This window comes from Pinus tabuliformis, chromosome 7 (assembly GCF_031772625.1).
Source record: "Pinus tabuliformis cultivar Carrire ecotype Pingquan chromosome 7, CPIR1, whole genome shotgun sequence".
NCBI lineage: Eukaryota > Viridiplantae > Streptophyta > Pinopsida > Pinales > Pinaceae > Pinus > Pinus tabuliformis.
In genome coordinates, this window is record NC_142293.1 from 1,029,770,942 (window position 1) to 1,029,784,254 (window position 13,313).

Genomic DNA, 13,313 nt, shown 5'->3' on the forward strand with positions numbered 1-13,313 from the left:
TATGGTCCACCATAAAAAATGTGGTCCCTATCTTCTAGGTTCGCGAAGACTATAGTAAAGAAACCTTTGGCACCCAGGTGTAGCCTAACATCCCCTTTTGGCTTCCACTGTTGTTTGATCCATAAGAAAAGGGCTTTTTTCGTAGGCCAGAAGCCCATGAACTTATAGATCACCACATGTATTGACATATGGTCTCTGTAAGCTTGCATTTCAGGGTTGGTGATAACAACTCGTAGACTCTCTATCATTTTGGGCTTGTAGTGCCCCAGGTTCTCTTGTTTTCTGGTCGTAGTGGCTGATCCCTCTAGATTTGTGTTGTACTAATGCAGGGCTTCAGTATCCACAATTTTTTTGTTTCTTCCTTCTGCTTCTTGTGGTACCTTCTCGGGATTGGGATTCCCATTGTTTTTTCCTTCTAGAATCCTTATATCATTGGTTCATTTTTGACTTTGGGTTTCCTTGGTTTTCCCACCCACCTTTTTCTTCTTGCTTAGCTCATCCTTTCTTGCATTCTCAGAGCCAGATATCTGCACCCCTTCCAGTGGGGCCTTTCCTTTATCCATCATTGCTTGCTTGTATGAAGGGGCCCCATTAGACCCCGCTCTCCTCATCTTTTGGGATAAGCCAAGGCTGCGCGTTTGGAGCTCTATGAAAAGGGCACTGCCCTCTGCCCGAGTTCGTGGCAGTAGTTTGAATGCCAAGCTGAACCCTAGTTTAGGTTACTCAGAAGGTAGTTTTTTTCTATTCCAATTTGTTCTTGAATTAAATTAAGAATTAAAATTGAATTCTATTCTGATATCAACTTGTAAATAGTTAATTAAGTTTAATTAACTTAATTAGCTTAGTAATTTCAAGTTGGAAGTCTTTCTGAAGTCATGTATATGTTCTCCCTATATTTTAGGGGTCCAGTATGACTTAATTGTGAGTTGTAATTAGATAACTTAGATTACTGAGTTAAGTTCACTTAAGTTAGTTCCAAACCGTTTGAGGGATTAATAGTGAGTTAACAATCAATCGATGCACTAATGCATTCACTAATGCTACTCCATTTAACTGAAGATTCCCTCATCAGAAACTCATGCATGTTGATTCTGAGAAAGACCCAGTTGAGACTAGGGTGTAGGGATAATGTACTATCAATTTATGATTTACTGAGTTGTATAAACTATTCGTTCAATTAGGAACTAAACTTAGTGTGGATTGTGCATTTGTGGATGCACTAGTTTCCCATTAAAATGGGCTAATCAGCCATAGGAATTGCGCAAGGAAATAGGGGCTCAGAGAGATGCAAAATTGGCTAAGTGTTGGCCAAGAGCTTTCTTGTGAAATGAGGATTGATTATATTGAGTGTTGGGATTGTTCTTGTGAGAACATGCATTGTATTATCATCTCAGATTTCTGATATATGTAATACAGATAGTGGGGTTTTTAGCTAAGGATTTCTCTAGATATTTATTGCATTATATGTCTTTGATTATCTTCCTCTTATCGATTATTGTTTTCATTAATATATTGGCCTCTGCTGGTTTAAAATAGAAGTAGATTCTTGTATTTTTCTTTAGTACATTGCATGAGCTTGTGAATCTACAGGAAATTATACACAATCCTTTGACTACTCCAATGGAACAAAACTTAAAGCTCACATCCACTAAAAGAAAATAATTTTAGAATGGAACACAATATAGACAACTCGTAGGAAGTTTCAACTACCTTACTACTACGAGACTGAACATTTCATTTGTTGTTGGAATATTCTCTAGGTTTATGCAAAAGCCTTGTGAGGGTCATTGGTCTACTATAAAAAGTGTCCTAAGGTACTTGAAGGGAACTCAATACTTTGGACTCAAGTATACACAAGTGGGCGACTTCATCTTGATAGGATGCTTTGATTCAAATTTCAATGGAGATAAAGAAACCAGGGTATCTATGAAAACTATCAGTTCTAGCAGATTCTACAATTGAGGCAAAATATGTGATAGAAACTGAAGCAATGAAGGAAATTGTGTGCCTTAGGAAAAATTTGGAAGATTTGCACAATAAACAAGTGCATTCAAATCCTCTTTTGATTGACAACACTTCTACAATCAATTTAGCCAAGAACCCAAAGTTCCATGTTCGAACGAAGCACATCAATACAAAATACCATCTGATTCGACATCATGTTGAGGCCAAAATAATCCACGTATGACATTGTTCTACAAATGAGCAGATTGCAGACATCTTCACCAAAGTGCTTGGAAGGGAAAAGTTTGAAACATTCAAAATGATCCTCGGACTCACCAACATCCCTTTATATTAAAGGGTAGAACATTCAACACCTCATCATTGTGATTAGGAATCCTATGTAAATATTGTAAATAGAAAAATAAGAGAAATTGGAAGACGAAGAGACATTGGGAGATGAAACCCAACAGTCTCCCTCTCCTTGTATATAGTCATATTCTATCTTAATGTAAAATAAAAAATTTAATTTGTGGAGTTACTCTTGGACTGAAAAAATAGTGTCGTTTAATCCTTCTACAACCATGTCTTATGCACCATGTCAAAAATGAAGGCTACAAAGACCACATTAACCCTAACCCTTATTTCCATTGACCTAGGACTGACATGCAAAATGCATAGATAATTTGTTAGGATACCTTACAGTAAATTATCCATAGTAGCTTGACATTTTTTTGTTTTGTTTGTTTTGATGCATTTTTTTTTAATGTTTCATAACTATTAAAGATATCAAATCCAAATTGTGGATATGGGATTAAATAAGGACATATCTAATAATTTAGAAAAAATTATGTGTTCCTAATTTCATATTTCATATTTCAAAACGAAAAATACTCTTAGACTAAGCTCGCCACATAAAATATTGGATAATAGTTAGCCATTATTAGTCCCTGCCTCGCTAAGGACTATAACATTTTCTTCACGGTTAAGTTATGTTGACAGTGTTTTTGCAATTTTAACCAAAGTTTTGGGAAAATACTTAATATTTCTATTTTTACATAAATTCAAAATTAATTTTCGAATTTTAATCAAATTTTATTTCTAATTTCCCATTGGATGGTCAAGCTCTGATTAGACATAATACCCTTAGTGGAGGGCATTTTATTTTCATTTTTTTCTAGTGCCTCATAATTCATTTAAAAAAAAAGTATATGAGTCGTTAGTGTGTTGGTGAGTGCTCTGACACTAACACTATTATGTTAACGGTTGGCCTAATGATGTGAGAATTGATGTGGTTCTGGGATACTATTGTTTGCATAGAAAACAAGGGGGATTGAACAAATGTCAAATTAATATTATTGTTTCCTTGTGCGGCCCGAAGGAGTATGTGCTAGATAACTAGTTTCCTTTACATAGTGAGTGTTGTGACACTGATGAACAATGTGGTAGTTAGTATGGTTTCATTGTGAATTTTTTTTTACTATGCAAAGTGAAGAGTATGTGTAGGATAACTGGGGTCCTTTTCATAGATTGGGGTGCTCTGACACTAATGAGGGTGTAGAGGGAGATAGTGTTGTTTTTTTTAACAATTATAATAATAATTGGACTATAAAAGCTACTCTTATTATGAAATATTAAATAAACCATGTGTTCAATTTATGTGAGATGTGGTTTCAGGGCATCGTTATGCTAGTGCTTTTCTCAATGATTCAAGAATTGATTCGGTTGCAGGTTTTTTGCATAGGTCCCAGTGAGGGGAGGGGATGTTGAAAAAATTATCCAATTAATATTATTGAGTATGTGTGGGAGAGCTATGAATCTTTTGCACGTATGGGGTTGCTAAATAAATTGTGTTTTCAATCTATGTGAAGAAGAAGTGTTGAGTGGTAAAACAAATGTGTGGAAATATTTGTGGAAGGTTTATTAAAACAATAAATATACAAGTCTCTTTTTTAATTATTATTTAGGAACACTTTTCTCAACTACGAAGGTAGATGTGTGGAAGGAGTCGATGGAGGGTGGTTGTGTGGAGCTGGTTGTTCAGATGTAGCATGTGTAGAGTACAAATGCATGCACCTAGAGAAGTTTATTAAAATAATAAATATAAAAATATATTTCTTAATTATTATTTAGGGATGTATTTCACAATATATTCTCATTAATTAATATCAGTTTCTAATGTCAATAGATGAGGGAATTATTAAGTGTTGTAGTAGTTGTGCGAACGAAGTTGTGTGGAGGGTATGCAGATAAAAATGCATGTGCAGAATGTTTGCAGAATGAAGGAAGTGTGGAAGTTCATACGGTACAAGCTTGAGGTGGTTGAGAGATTGTATTTTTCGGAGGTGGTGTGTGTGGAGAACAAAACGATTTGTTCAATGTTTATTAAAATAATAAATATACAAATCTCTTCTTTGATTCTTATTTAGGAATGTACTTCACAATGAATGCTTCTTGCTCGTAATATTTGGGACCCATATTTATTAATATCATGTTCAAATGTCAATGACTAGCAGAAGGGCATTGTTGAGTTTGGGCAAAGCTATGCGGAGGTGGTTGTGCATGTGCGATTGTTACGTAAAGAAAAAATTCATATGCAGAATAAGAGATGTTTGAGATTTGTTCGGAATGATGGAAGTGTAGAGGGATCTTTTAATTTCTTATTTAGCTTTATAGTACCAATATTTTAATTATTTGAAAACCATGTTTCTAATAAATTGTGTGAAGTGCATAGGTTCATACAATGAAATATTGAGATAGTTTTGCACACAAATAGAATTTCTCTACAATTCTGCACATATGCATTTGTGTTATGCTGAAAGAATACGAAAATTGTGTTTCTAGATTTGGTGTTTTAGTGCTTATGCGATTCTCTAAATGCGAGGGAAGGTGTGTAGTTGGTGAATTGAATACTGATATGACTTTTGATTACTCGCATCTTTGTTTTATATTAATTAGAGGACAAACATCAACGCAATAAAAAAATTGGATGGCAACATTATCTTTATAATGTGTTTAAGAAAAAAAATAGTGGCAAGTGGTGATTCCTAGGGAAACGAGTTTGCAAACATTTGAAATATCTAGTATACTAAGGGAAAAATGCTATCTGCAGTGATTGAAAAAACAATGAAAAGACTGATAAATCACTTTGTTATGAATGTTAAATTTGTGAATTAAATAATAATAATAATAATAAAGGGATAAATATTGGAAAAATAGAGAGATCTCGATATCATCTTTATCTCTGGTACAAATATTTCACATTATAAAGGAAGTGATTTATAGTAAAATGATTTGACAAGCATATCAAAATCGTCGATGGAGGAAGGAAGGAATTTATTTTATTATATCAATAGGAGAGTTTTCTAATGGTTTACATATTTCGAGTAGTGGATTGTGTAGGGTTTTCTCTTTGAAAATTGCATTTTAGAGCTTGGAGTATTGTCCGATCTTCTGTTACCTTACATAAACTATTACCTTTGAAAATGAGCTTGCATATTCAATTGTGTCTCAATGGAATTTCTATTAAATCATGGATGATAGCAGTAATGTAGAAATACGACAACTCTACAATAATTCAAGTATTAAATCAATTCACCTTTGTCAGTTTCTTATTCACATTTTGTAGTTCCTTAGTTGATTATCATGATTATAGTTATTATGGTAAATTTTTGTTTCTTATGACACACATAACGTTGATATTAAATTAGTGGATTGCAATTAGAATTATTTTATTCTATTACTAATTATTTAATGTCATGCATAGTAGTTTTGAATCAGGTTATAGTATATGCCTTTGTGTTATGTTGAAAGTATATGATATAGTGTTAGTTTTTGTTGCTTGACTTGTGTAGTCAAATTCATTGGTTTATTTATTTACTTTTAATTCTTTCGATGTTTATTCTCTTATTAATATAAAACACTCAATTCATCGTGTATACCGATACACACAAGGTATCAATATTTCTTGTCTTTGTTCCACACATATGTTTTATTGTAGAGTAGTACTTGTTGGGCTTCATTAAAGGAGACTTAATATAATATTGCATCATAGAAATAAGTATTTAATCGAGAAAATATTCATTATTTCTAGCTTACAAATTTCTTTCTGTAGTTGTGCATATTACATTACAAATTAAAGTTTTTTGTTTTGAATAATTAAATTAGTTTTGCATAAGAAAAAATAAAAGAGTTTAAAATTAAATTTGTTTGTGACTGTGTATTGAATTTGCAATAAATAGGTGTGTCAAGTCATTAGTAAATTAAATTTGGTTCATTTTTACAAAGTAGTGGGGAGTAGCTGTCATGTTGATTCATCATAGAAAGTAACTTTACTATTTTTAGATATTATTTGATGCAAGAGCATTTAGCTCAAGAAAAATCATTGTATTTTAGTAGACATAGGGGGTCTTTTATTTTAAGGAAGTTGGTTTCCTAAGTGTTAAATTAATGTAATTATTTAGGATTTTGAGTGATTCTAATGAAAATAGTAATTAATTAAGTATTGTGAGGCATATTGTAAATGTTCTCGAATGGAGGGGAACATGAGAGAATCGGGATAGTTAAGAGTTCATAGGGATTGATATCTTTGGGAATTAATTGTAGATCTTGAATTAGGAATTAGTTCATGATTCATAAGATTGAGAGGATTCTTAGGTTTTAGTTGAAATTATTAAGGATCTGTACCAGAAATTGGTTATAGACTCCTTTTGTATAAACGTAAGCCTAAAAGGGATAAAAAGAGTTAGTCAAGTTAGATAGTTAGAGGTTGTGAGTTAGAGGTTTGATTGTAAGCCTACAGGAAGGTAGGAAAACAGAGGCCACTAATACAGAAGAATAGTCCAAGGAGAGAGTTCTTGTGTAAATACCTATTTATTAATACAAACAACTCGATTCTGAGTTTATATGTCTTTATGGAGTAATTTAGTTATAATTTGTGTGTGAACTAGAGTAAGTTCTATGGAAGAAAGGTTGCGGGTGTAGTTCAACCAGAACACAGAGAAGAAGTGATATGAAGGATCGTGTTGGATATCTTGAATCCATTCGAAGGATCATAGTTGAGATTAAGGAGTGACAGTGATTAAAGCATGCGGAGTTAAGCTCAGGAGGGAGTTGTGTTGTAGAAAAACCAAAAAACCAGAAACCCTAGAGAAACCCGAAACCACAGAAGAGCACTGAAGCAATGGCATAAAACCGAAGAATAAAGGCATGAAGGAAGGTAGTAAACATGCGCAGGAGTCCTTGGATCTATGAGATCAATGAATGAGGTTGAAGCACATGGGAGATCAATATTAACTCATGTAGCATAAAGTAAAAAAAATGAACGATGAAAATTAACTCAAGTGTTAGCAGAAGAAGAATGGCATAGGAATAGATCTAGATCGTTTGATCGATAGAACTGTTAGATTGATGGTGATGAGAAACTGCGGGGGTAGGAGAGTACGGATTTTCTTGATCATGGGTGAAGTCCCGCACTCACTCCTAGCCATTGATCTCATACTCAACTTCTTACGTCACAGTCAACTACGGGGGTTCAGATGTTTTTTAATCATAATGCTAGTTGAAGACCTACAAGCCATATAATTGATGGCCACATATATCCAATGGATATTGGGTCATAAAATGATTGGAATCTAATTCCAAAAACGGACCCAAACATTTATAGATCAAGGATTTATATTCCTTATCGGCTTCGTAAGGGCAGTTAAACATCGTGCATGATCCCTGTTCGATATTGATGTTAATTTTTGGATCATGTGTGCTTTCATCAATGGTGGGGGATCGTATATTAGTTTCGCATCACAATATTTCATGAGTGGATGAACCTTGGCCTTAAGAAAATGTGATTTGTGATGTGTGATGCTTGGTTTTATCAACAACCATCGGATTGAATGGTAAGATCGACGACGGAGATTGAAGCCAATAAGGCTTGGGAAAGAGCATACCCGAGAAGTTTATCAATGCAGGTTAATTTTGTTTGAGTTTCGGAGGGTGAATGAGATACGAAATGAGAGCTGTTGATCTGATGGAGTGAAATCAATGGTGGAGGTTGAACTCGATAAAAGTAGAGCGTCAAAAAATGTGCAAAGGCCGTGGATTGGCAGAAAGGTAATGCTTACGTCCGTTTTATGTGTATTTCTATTATATAAGATTTATAATAGAAATAAAATAGATAAATGTTTTATGGGTTAAGTTCAAATATAACCAAAGTTAAAAAGTGGGGTTTGGCTAATATGTGTGGAGCATAAAGATTAACTAAAGTTTATGAGGGTGTATAAAGTCTCGATGGAAATGATTAATTAAGGGTAAAAATGTGGTTAGTCAAATATAACATTTCCATATAAAAATTAATTAAGAACATTAACCCTTTATTTGACAAGGTTTTCCCCATGGATCAGGTGATTAAGGCTTGGGACCAATGATATGTAATTTTATTTGCATAATGTGGGTATTGTCAGCTTTGCCAGGCATCATTTGGTATCAGAGTAGAATTATGGTTGAAACAATTGATCTCGGAATAGAATAAGGGAATTCTGTGTAAAATATCTTTGAGAAAATTTAGAACAGAGTTATGTGTTAAGATGTGTATGCAGGCAAGAAGAGATCCGAGTTTAATCTGAAAAACAATAGGCACACAAAGATAATGTGTAGAAAAAGTTGTAGATGCAAAAGAAACATAGGAAAATCCATTCAAAGTGCGGGAGAATGGTAGAAAAATATCGTGAGAGATCTTGAAGGTAGCGACATAAGAAGGTGAGAAGATTGCAACAACCTAGGGAAAGGAGTGCTGAATTGGTTCTAGAGGAAAGAAACAGAGAGATGTCAAAAGAATGAGCTCAGAAGATTGAAGCTTAGTGAGGTGTATGTAGCAATAAGGAGACTTGTTACTGCAGAGGTATTGTTGCAGCTCACAAAGGCAATTCCACTGAGGATGTGGGTAGAATTTCCAAGTAATGAAGGAATCTGATAAGACTTCCTAAGTGAAAGAAGAGGTGGTTAGAACCAAGTATTTCATTGTGATTGAAATACAAAAGGACATTTGTGTTCTTAGAAGGTGCAGATGAGTTGAAGCCTAGAAGGAGTAAAGAGAAGTGCTTGAAAGAGGTACCAGAGATAGAGAACCAAGTGCTTGCCAAAAGACCAAGCATAGATGAAAGCTTGGTGAGGTAAGTGGCTGTAGGGCGGACTTGCTATTGCAGAGGCTTTAATGAAGCTCATCGTGAGTGAGTGAAGAACTCATAGAGATGGAGAAGAAGATGACTACTGATAGTCATAGTGGAGGTTTTGAGGAAAACCACAATAGAAGAAAAGTGAAGAAAGAGGATGCCAAGGAAAATGGCAAGAGAATGAGTCAAGAGGAAATTAACAAAGAGATTGCTGAGATGAAAGAACAAGTCAACGTATTCATGATGATACTTGAGGAAAGCCAAAGACTAGGTTGGGTCTTGAAGAAAAGCTAATGGAGTGGCATAAGTTATAGAAAAGGCTACAACAAAGGCAAGTGAAGAGCTTGGTGGAAGAACTCAGAGAAGCTAAGTTGGAAATGGAAGTTTCCATTTGTGAAGAAGAACAAGGTGAAGATGAAGACTTGAAGATTGAAACTTCAAGTGAGACCAAAGGGTTATATGATTTTAAATTTGATAATTTGTGTATGTTTGCAGGTGAAATATGTGAAGAAGGAAAATTTGCTGATATTGTCGTAAAGGAGGAAGAAGAGAGATAGACTCTAAATTCTATTCTAAAAGAAGAAGCAGAGAAGGATATCAAGCAATCAGCTGAAGAACTTGATGAGATTGTACAGAAGACCATTGAAATATTTCTGAGTCATGTAAAGGATTTGGAACAATAGGAGGACTTGGTGATTGAGTCATCAAATGAGATCATGAGGTCTTGTGGTTTTACAACTGACAAGTTGTGTGTGAATGCAGGTATTGTAGAAGACAAACCATCTTATGGAACTATCTTGAATGAACCTGAAAGTTACCAAGTAAAGTATGATGATGACTATATTTCAAATGAAGATCAAGTTGAGTTATTACAGCAGAAGGATTTCATAAATTCCTTGCTTAGTGGAGGAAATATCTTCAGTAGAGAGGAGACATTTATGTCTTATAATAAGAAATTTTCTATTGGTAAGAACAATGAGGAATTGATTTTCTTAAATGGCCAAAGGGAGAGTGATGGACAGACATCTAATACTATCATAGAGATGGAGGATCAGAATTTTACTCTAATCAAGAAGGAAGAAGTAGTTTCAACAAGAAGTTATACTTGTGACAAGAAGAAGACACTGAGGATTGTATAGAGTTTTTAGGAGAAATTCCATGTGAGATGGCAAATTTATGGCATGAGTTAAGTATTTTGGAGAAAAGGCTAGAAAACGAAAAAGTAAGTGTTTAGATTGAAAAATCAGAACTAAATGAGAACGAAGAAGTTCACTATAATGGACAAGGACAAGAAGACATCATTGAAACAGATGGTGTGGAGGAGAGATTAGGTGACAATCTCATGAATTATTTCAAGAATTCAAATCAGCATATTGATGTGTTAACAGAGGAGGAATTATTAGAGCAGCAAGTTGAATTGTTGCCAAAGGAAGAAAAGGCACAAAAGCCTTATGATTTTTATTTTAACAATTGTTTTATGATTATAGGTTTTGTTGCAAACAAGGAGCAGAAATTAGATGTTGCAGAGGAAGATATTTTCAAGGATATTCAAGAAGCTTGGGTGGAAGAAATATCTACAACAACACCTAGATAAATACCAAGAGTAATAGCAGAAGCTAAAGTAGAAAAGGCTGAGGAAAGTAATCAATAGTTTGAGTATGAATGGACAATGTGCAGTGAGATGCAGAATGTGAGGGTGCCAAAGTTAGTGGATAGCAACAATGACTTGAAGCAGAGAGGAAGAGATAGTAGTAAATGGCAGAGTATGGACTAGCCCAAGGATGTGCTGGAAATGGAGATTGAAGAACTATGGTAGTTGATGATGAAACAATCCAGGCTGGGGAAAATGACAGCAAGAACGATGATCAATCAGAACTTGAACTTGATTGACAAGGAGAGGAAAATGAATCAGAAGACAACAAATATACAACAACAACAATTGCGCAAGGCATTTGGGCAGTTACAAAATTAAGTTTGGGACCCTAGAGGTTTTCTATCAACATATGAAGACACATGATTAGGGGATCATGAATGTTTTCTACCTTTGGAGCCTGATGCAAGAGCATTTAGCTCAACAAAAATCATTGTATTTTAGTATACATAGGGGGTCTTGTATTTTAAGGAAGCTAGCTTTCTAAGCATTACCTTAATGTAATTATTTAGGATTTTGAGTGATTCTAATGAAAATAGGAATTAATTAAGTATTGTGAGGCATATTGTAAATGTTATCGAATTAAGGGGAACATGAGAGAATCGGGATAGTTAAGAGTTCATAGGGATTGATATCTTTGGGAATTAATTATAGATCTTGAATTAGGAATTAGTTCATGATTTATAGGATTGAGAGGATTCTTAGGTTTTAGTTGAAATTATTAAGGATCTGTACCAGAAATTGGTTATAGACTCCTTTTGTATAAATGTAAGCCTAAAAGGTATAAAAATAGTTAGTCAAGTCAGATAGTTAGAGGTTGTGAGTTAGAGGTTTGATTGTAAGCCTACGGGAAGGTAGGAAAATAGAGGCCACTGATACAGAAGATCATCCTAAGGAGAGAGTTCTTGTGTAAATACCTATTTATTAATACAATGAACTTGTTTCTGAGTTTATATGTGTGTATGGAGTAATTTAGTTATAATATGTGTGTGAACTAGAGTAAGTTCTATGAAACAGAGGTTGCTAGTGGAGTTCGAGTAGAACATAGAGAAGAAGTGATATGAAGGATTGTGTTGGATCACTTGAATCTATTTGAAGGATCATAGTTGAGATTCAGGAGTGACAGTGATTAAAGTATGCGGAGTTAAGCTCAGGAGGGAGTTGTGTTGTAGAACAACCAAAAAACTAGAAACCCTGGAGAAACCCAGAACCATAGAAGAACACTGAAGCAATGGCATAAAACCAAAGAAAGTAAAGGCACAAAGGAAGCAATAAACATGCATAAGAGTCGTTGGATCTATGAGATCAATGAATGAGGTTGAAGGAGATAGGCAATCAAGATTAGGTCATGCAACATAAAATAAAAGAAATGAATGGCGGAGATTAACTTAAGTGTTAGTAGAAGAAGAATGGCGAAGGAATAGATCTAGATCATCAAATCAACAAATCTGTTAGATCGAAGGTGAACAAAAACTACGGGGGTAGGAGAGTACGGATTTTCTTGATCATGGTTGAAGTCCTGCACTTGCTCCTAGCCGTCGATCTCATATTCAACACCTTACATCACAGTCAACTGTGGGGGTTAAGCTATTTTTAATCATTGTTCTAGTTGAAGACCCGCAAGCCATAGATTTTATGGCCTCATATATCCAATGGATATCGGGTCATATAATTATTGGAATTTAATTCCAAAAATGGACCCGAACATTTATAGATCAAATATTTATATTCCTTATCGGTTTCGTAAGGGTGGTTAAACGTCATGCATGATCCTCGTCTAATATCTCTATTAATCATTGTATCAAGTGTTCTTTGATCAACGGTGGGGGATCACCGATTAGTTTCGCATCACAATATTTTCTGAGTGGATGAATCTTGGCGTTAAGAAAATGTGATTTGCGATGTGCGATGCTCGGGTGTATCAAAAACCATAAGATTGAATGGTAAGATCAACAACGGAGATTGAAGTCGATAAGGCTTGGGAAAGAGTGGACCCGAGAAGTTTATCAACATGGGTTAAGTTTGTTTGAGTTCCGAAGGGTGAATGAGATATGGCATGACAACCGTTGATCTAATGGAGTGAAATCAGCGGTGGAGGTTGAACCCGATAAAAGTAGAGCGTTGGAAAATGTACAAAGGCCGTGGATTGGTGAAAAGGTAAGGCTTACTTGTGTTTTATGTGTATTTATATTATGTAAGAATTATAATAGAAATAAAGAAGATAAAGGTTTTATGGGTTAAGTTCGAATATAACCAAATTTAAAGAGTGGGGTTTGGTTAATATGAGCAGGGCATAAAGATTAACTAAATTTTATGAGGGTGTATAAATTCCCAATGGAAAGGATTAATTAAGGGTCAAACTGTGGTTAGTTAAATATAACGTTTCCGCATAAAACTTAATTAAGAAAATTAACCCTTTATTTGAGAAGGTTTTCACCATGCATCAGGTGATTAAGGCCTGGGACCAGTGATATGCAATTTTATTTGCATAATGTGGGTATTGTTGGCTTTTCCAGGCATCATTATTTATAGTTTTATGTCTTCCAATTTGATCG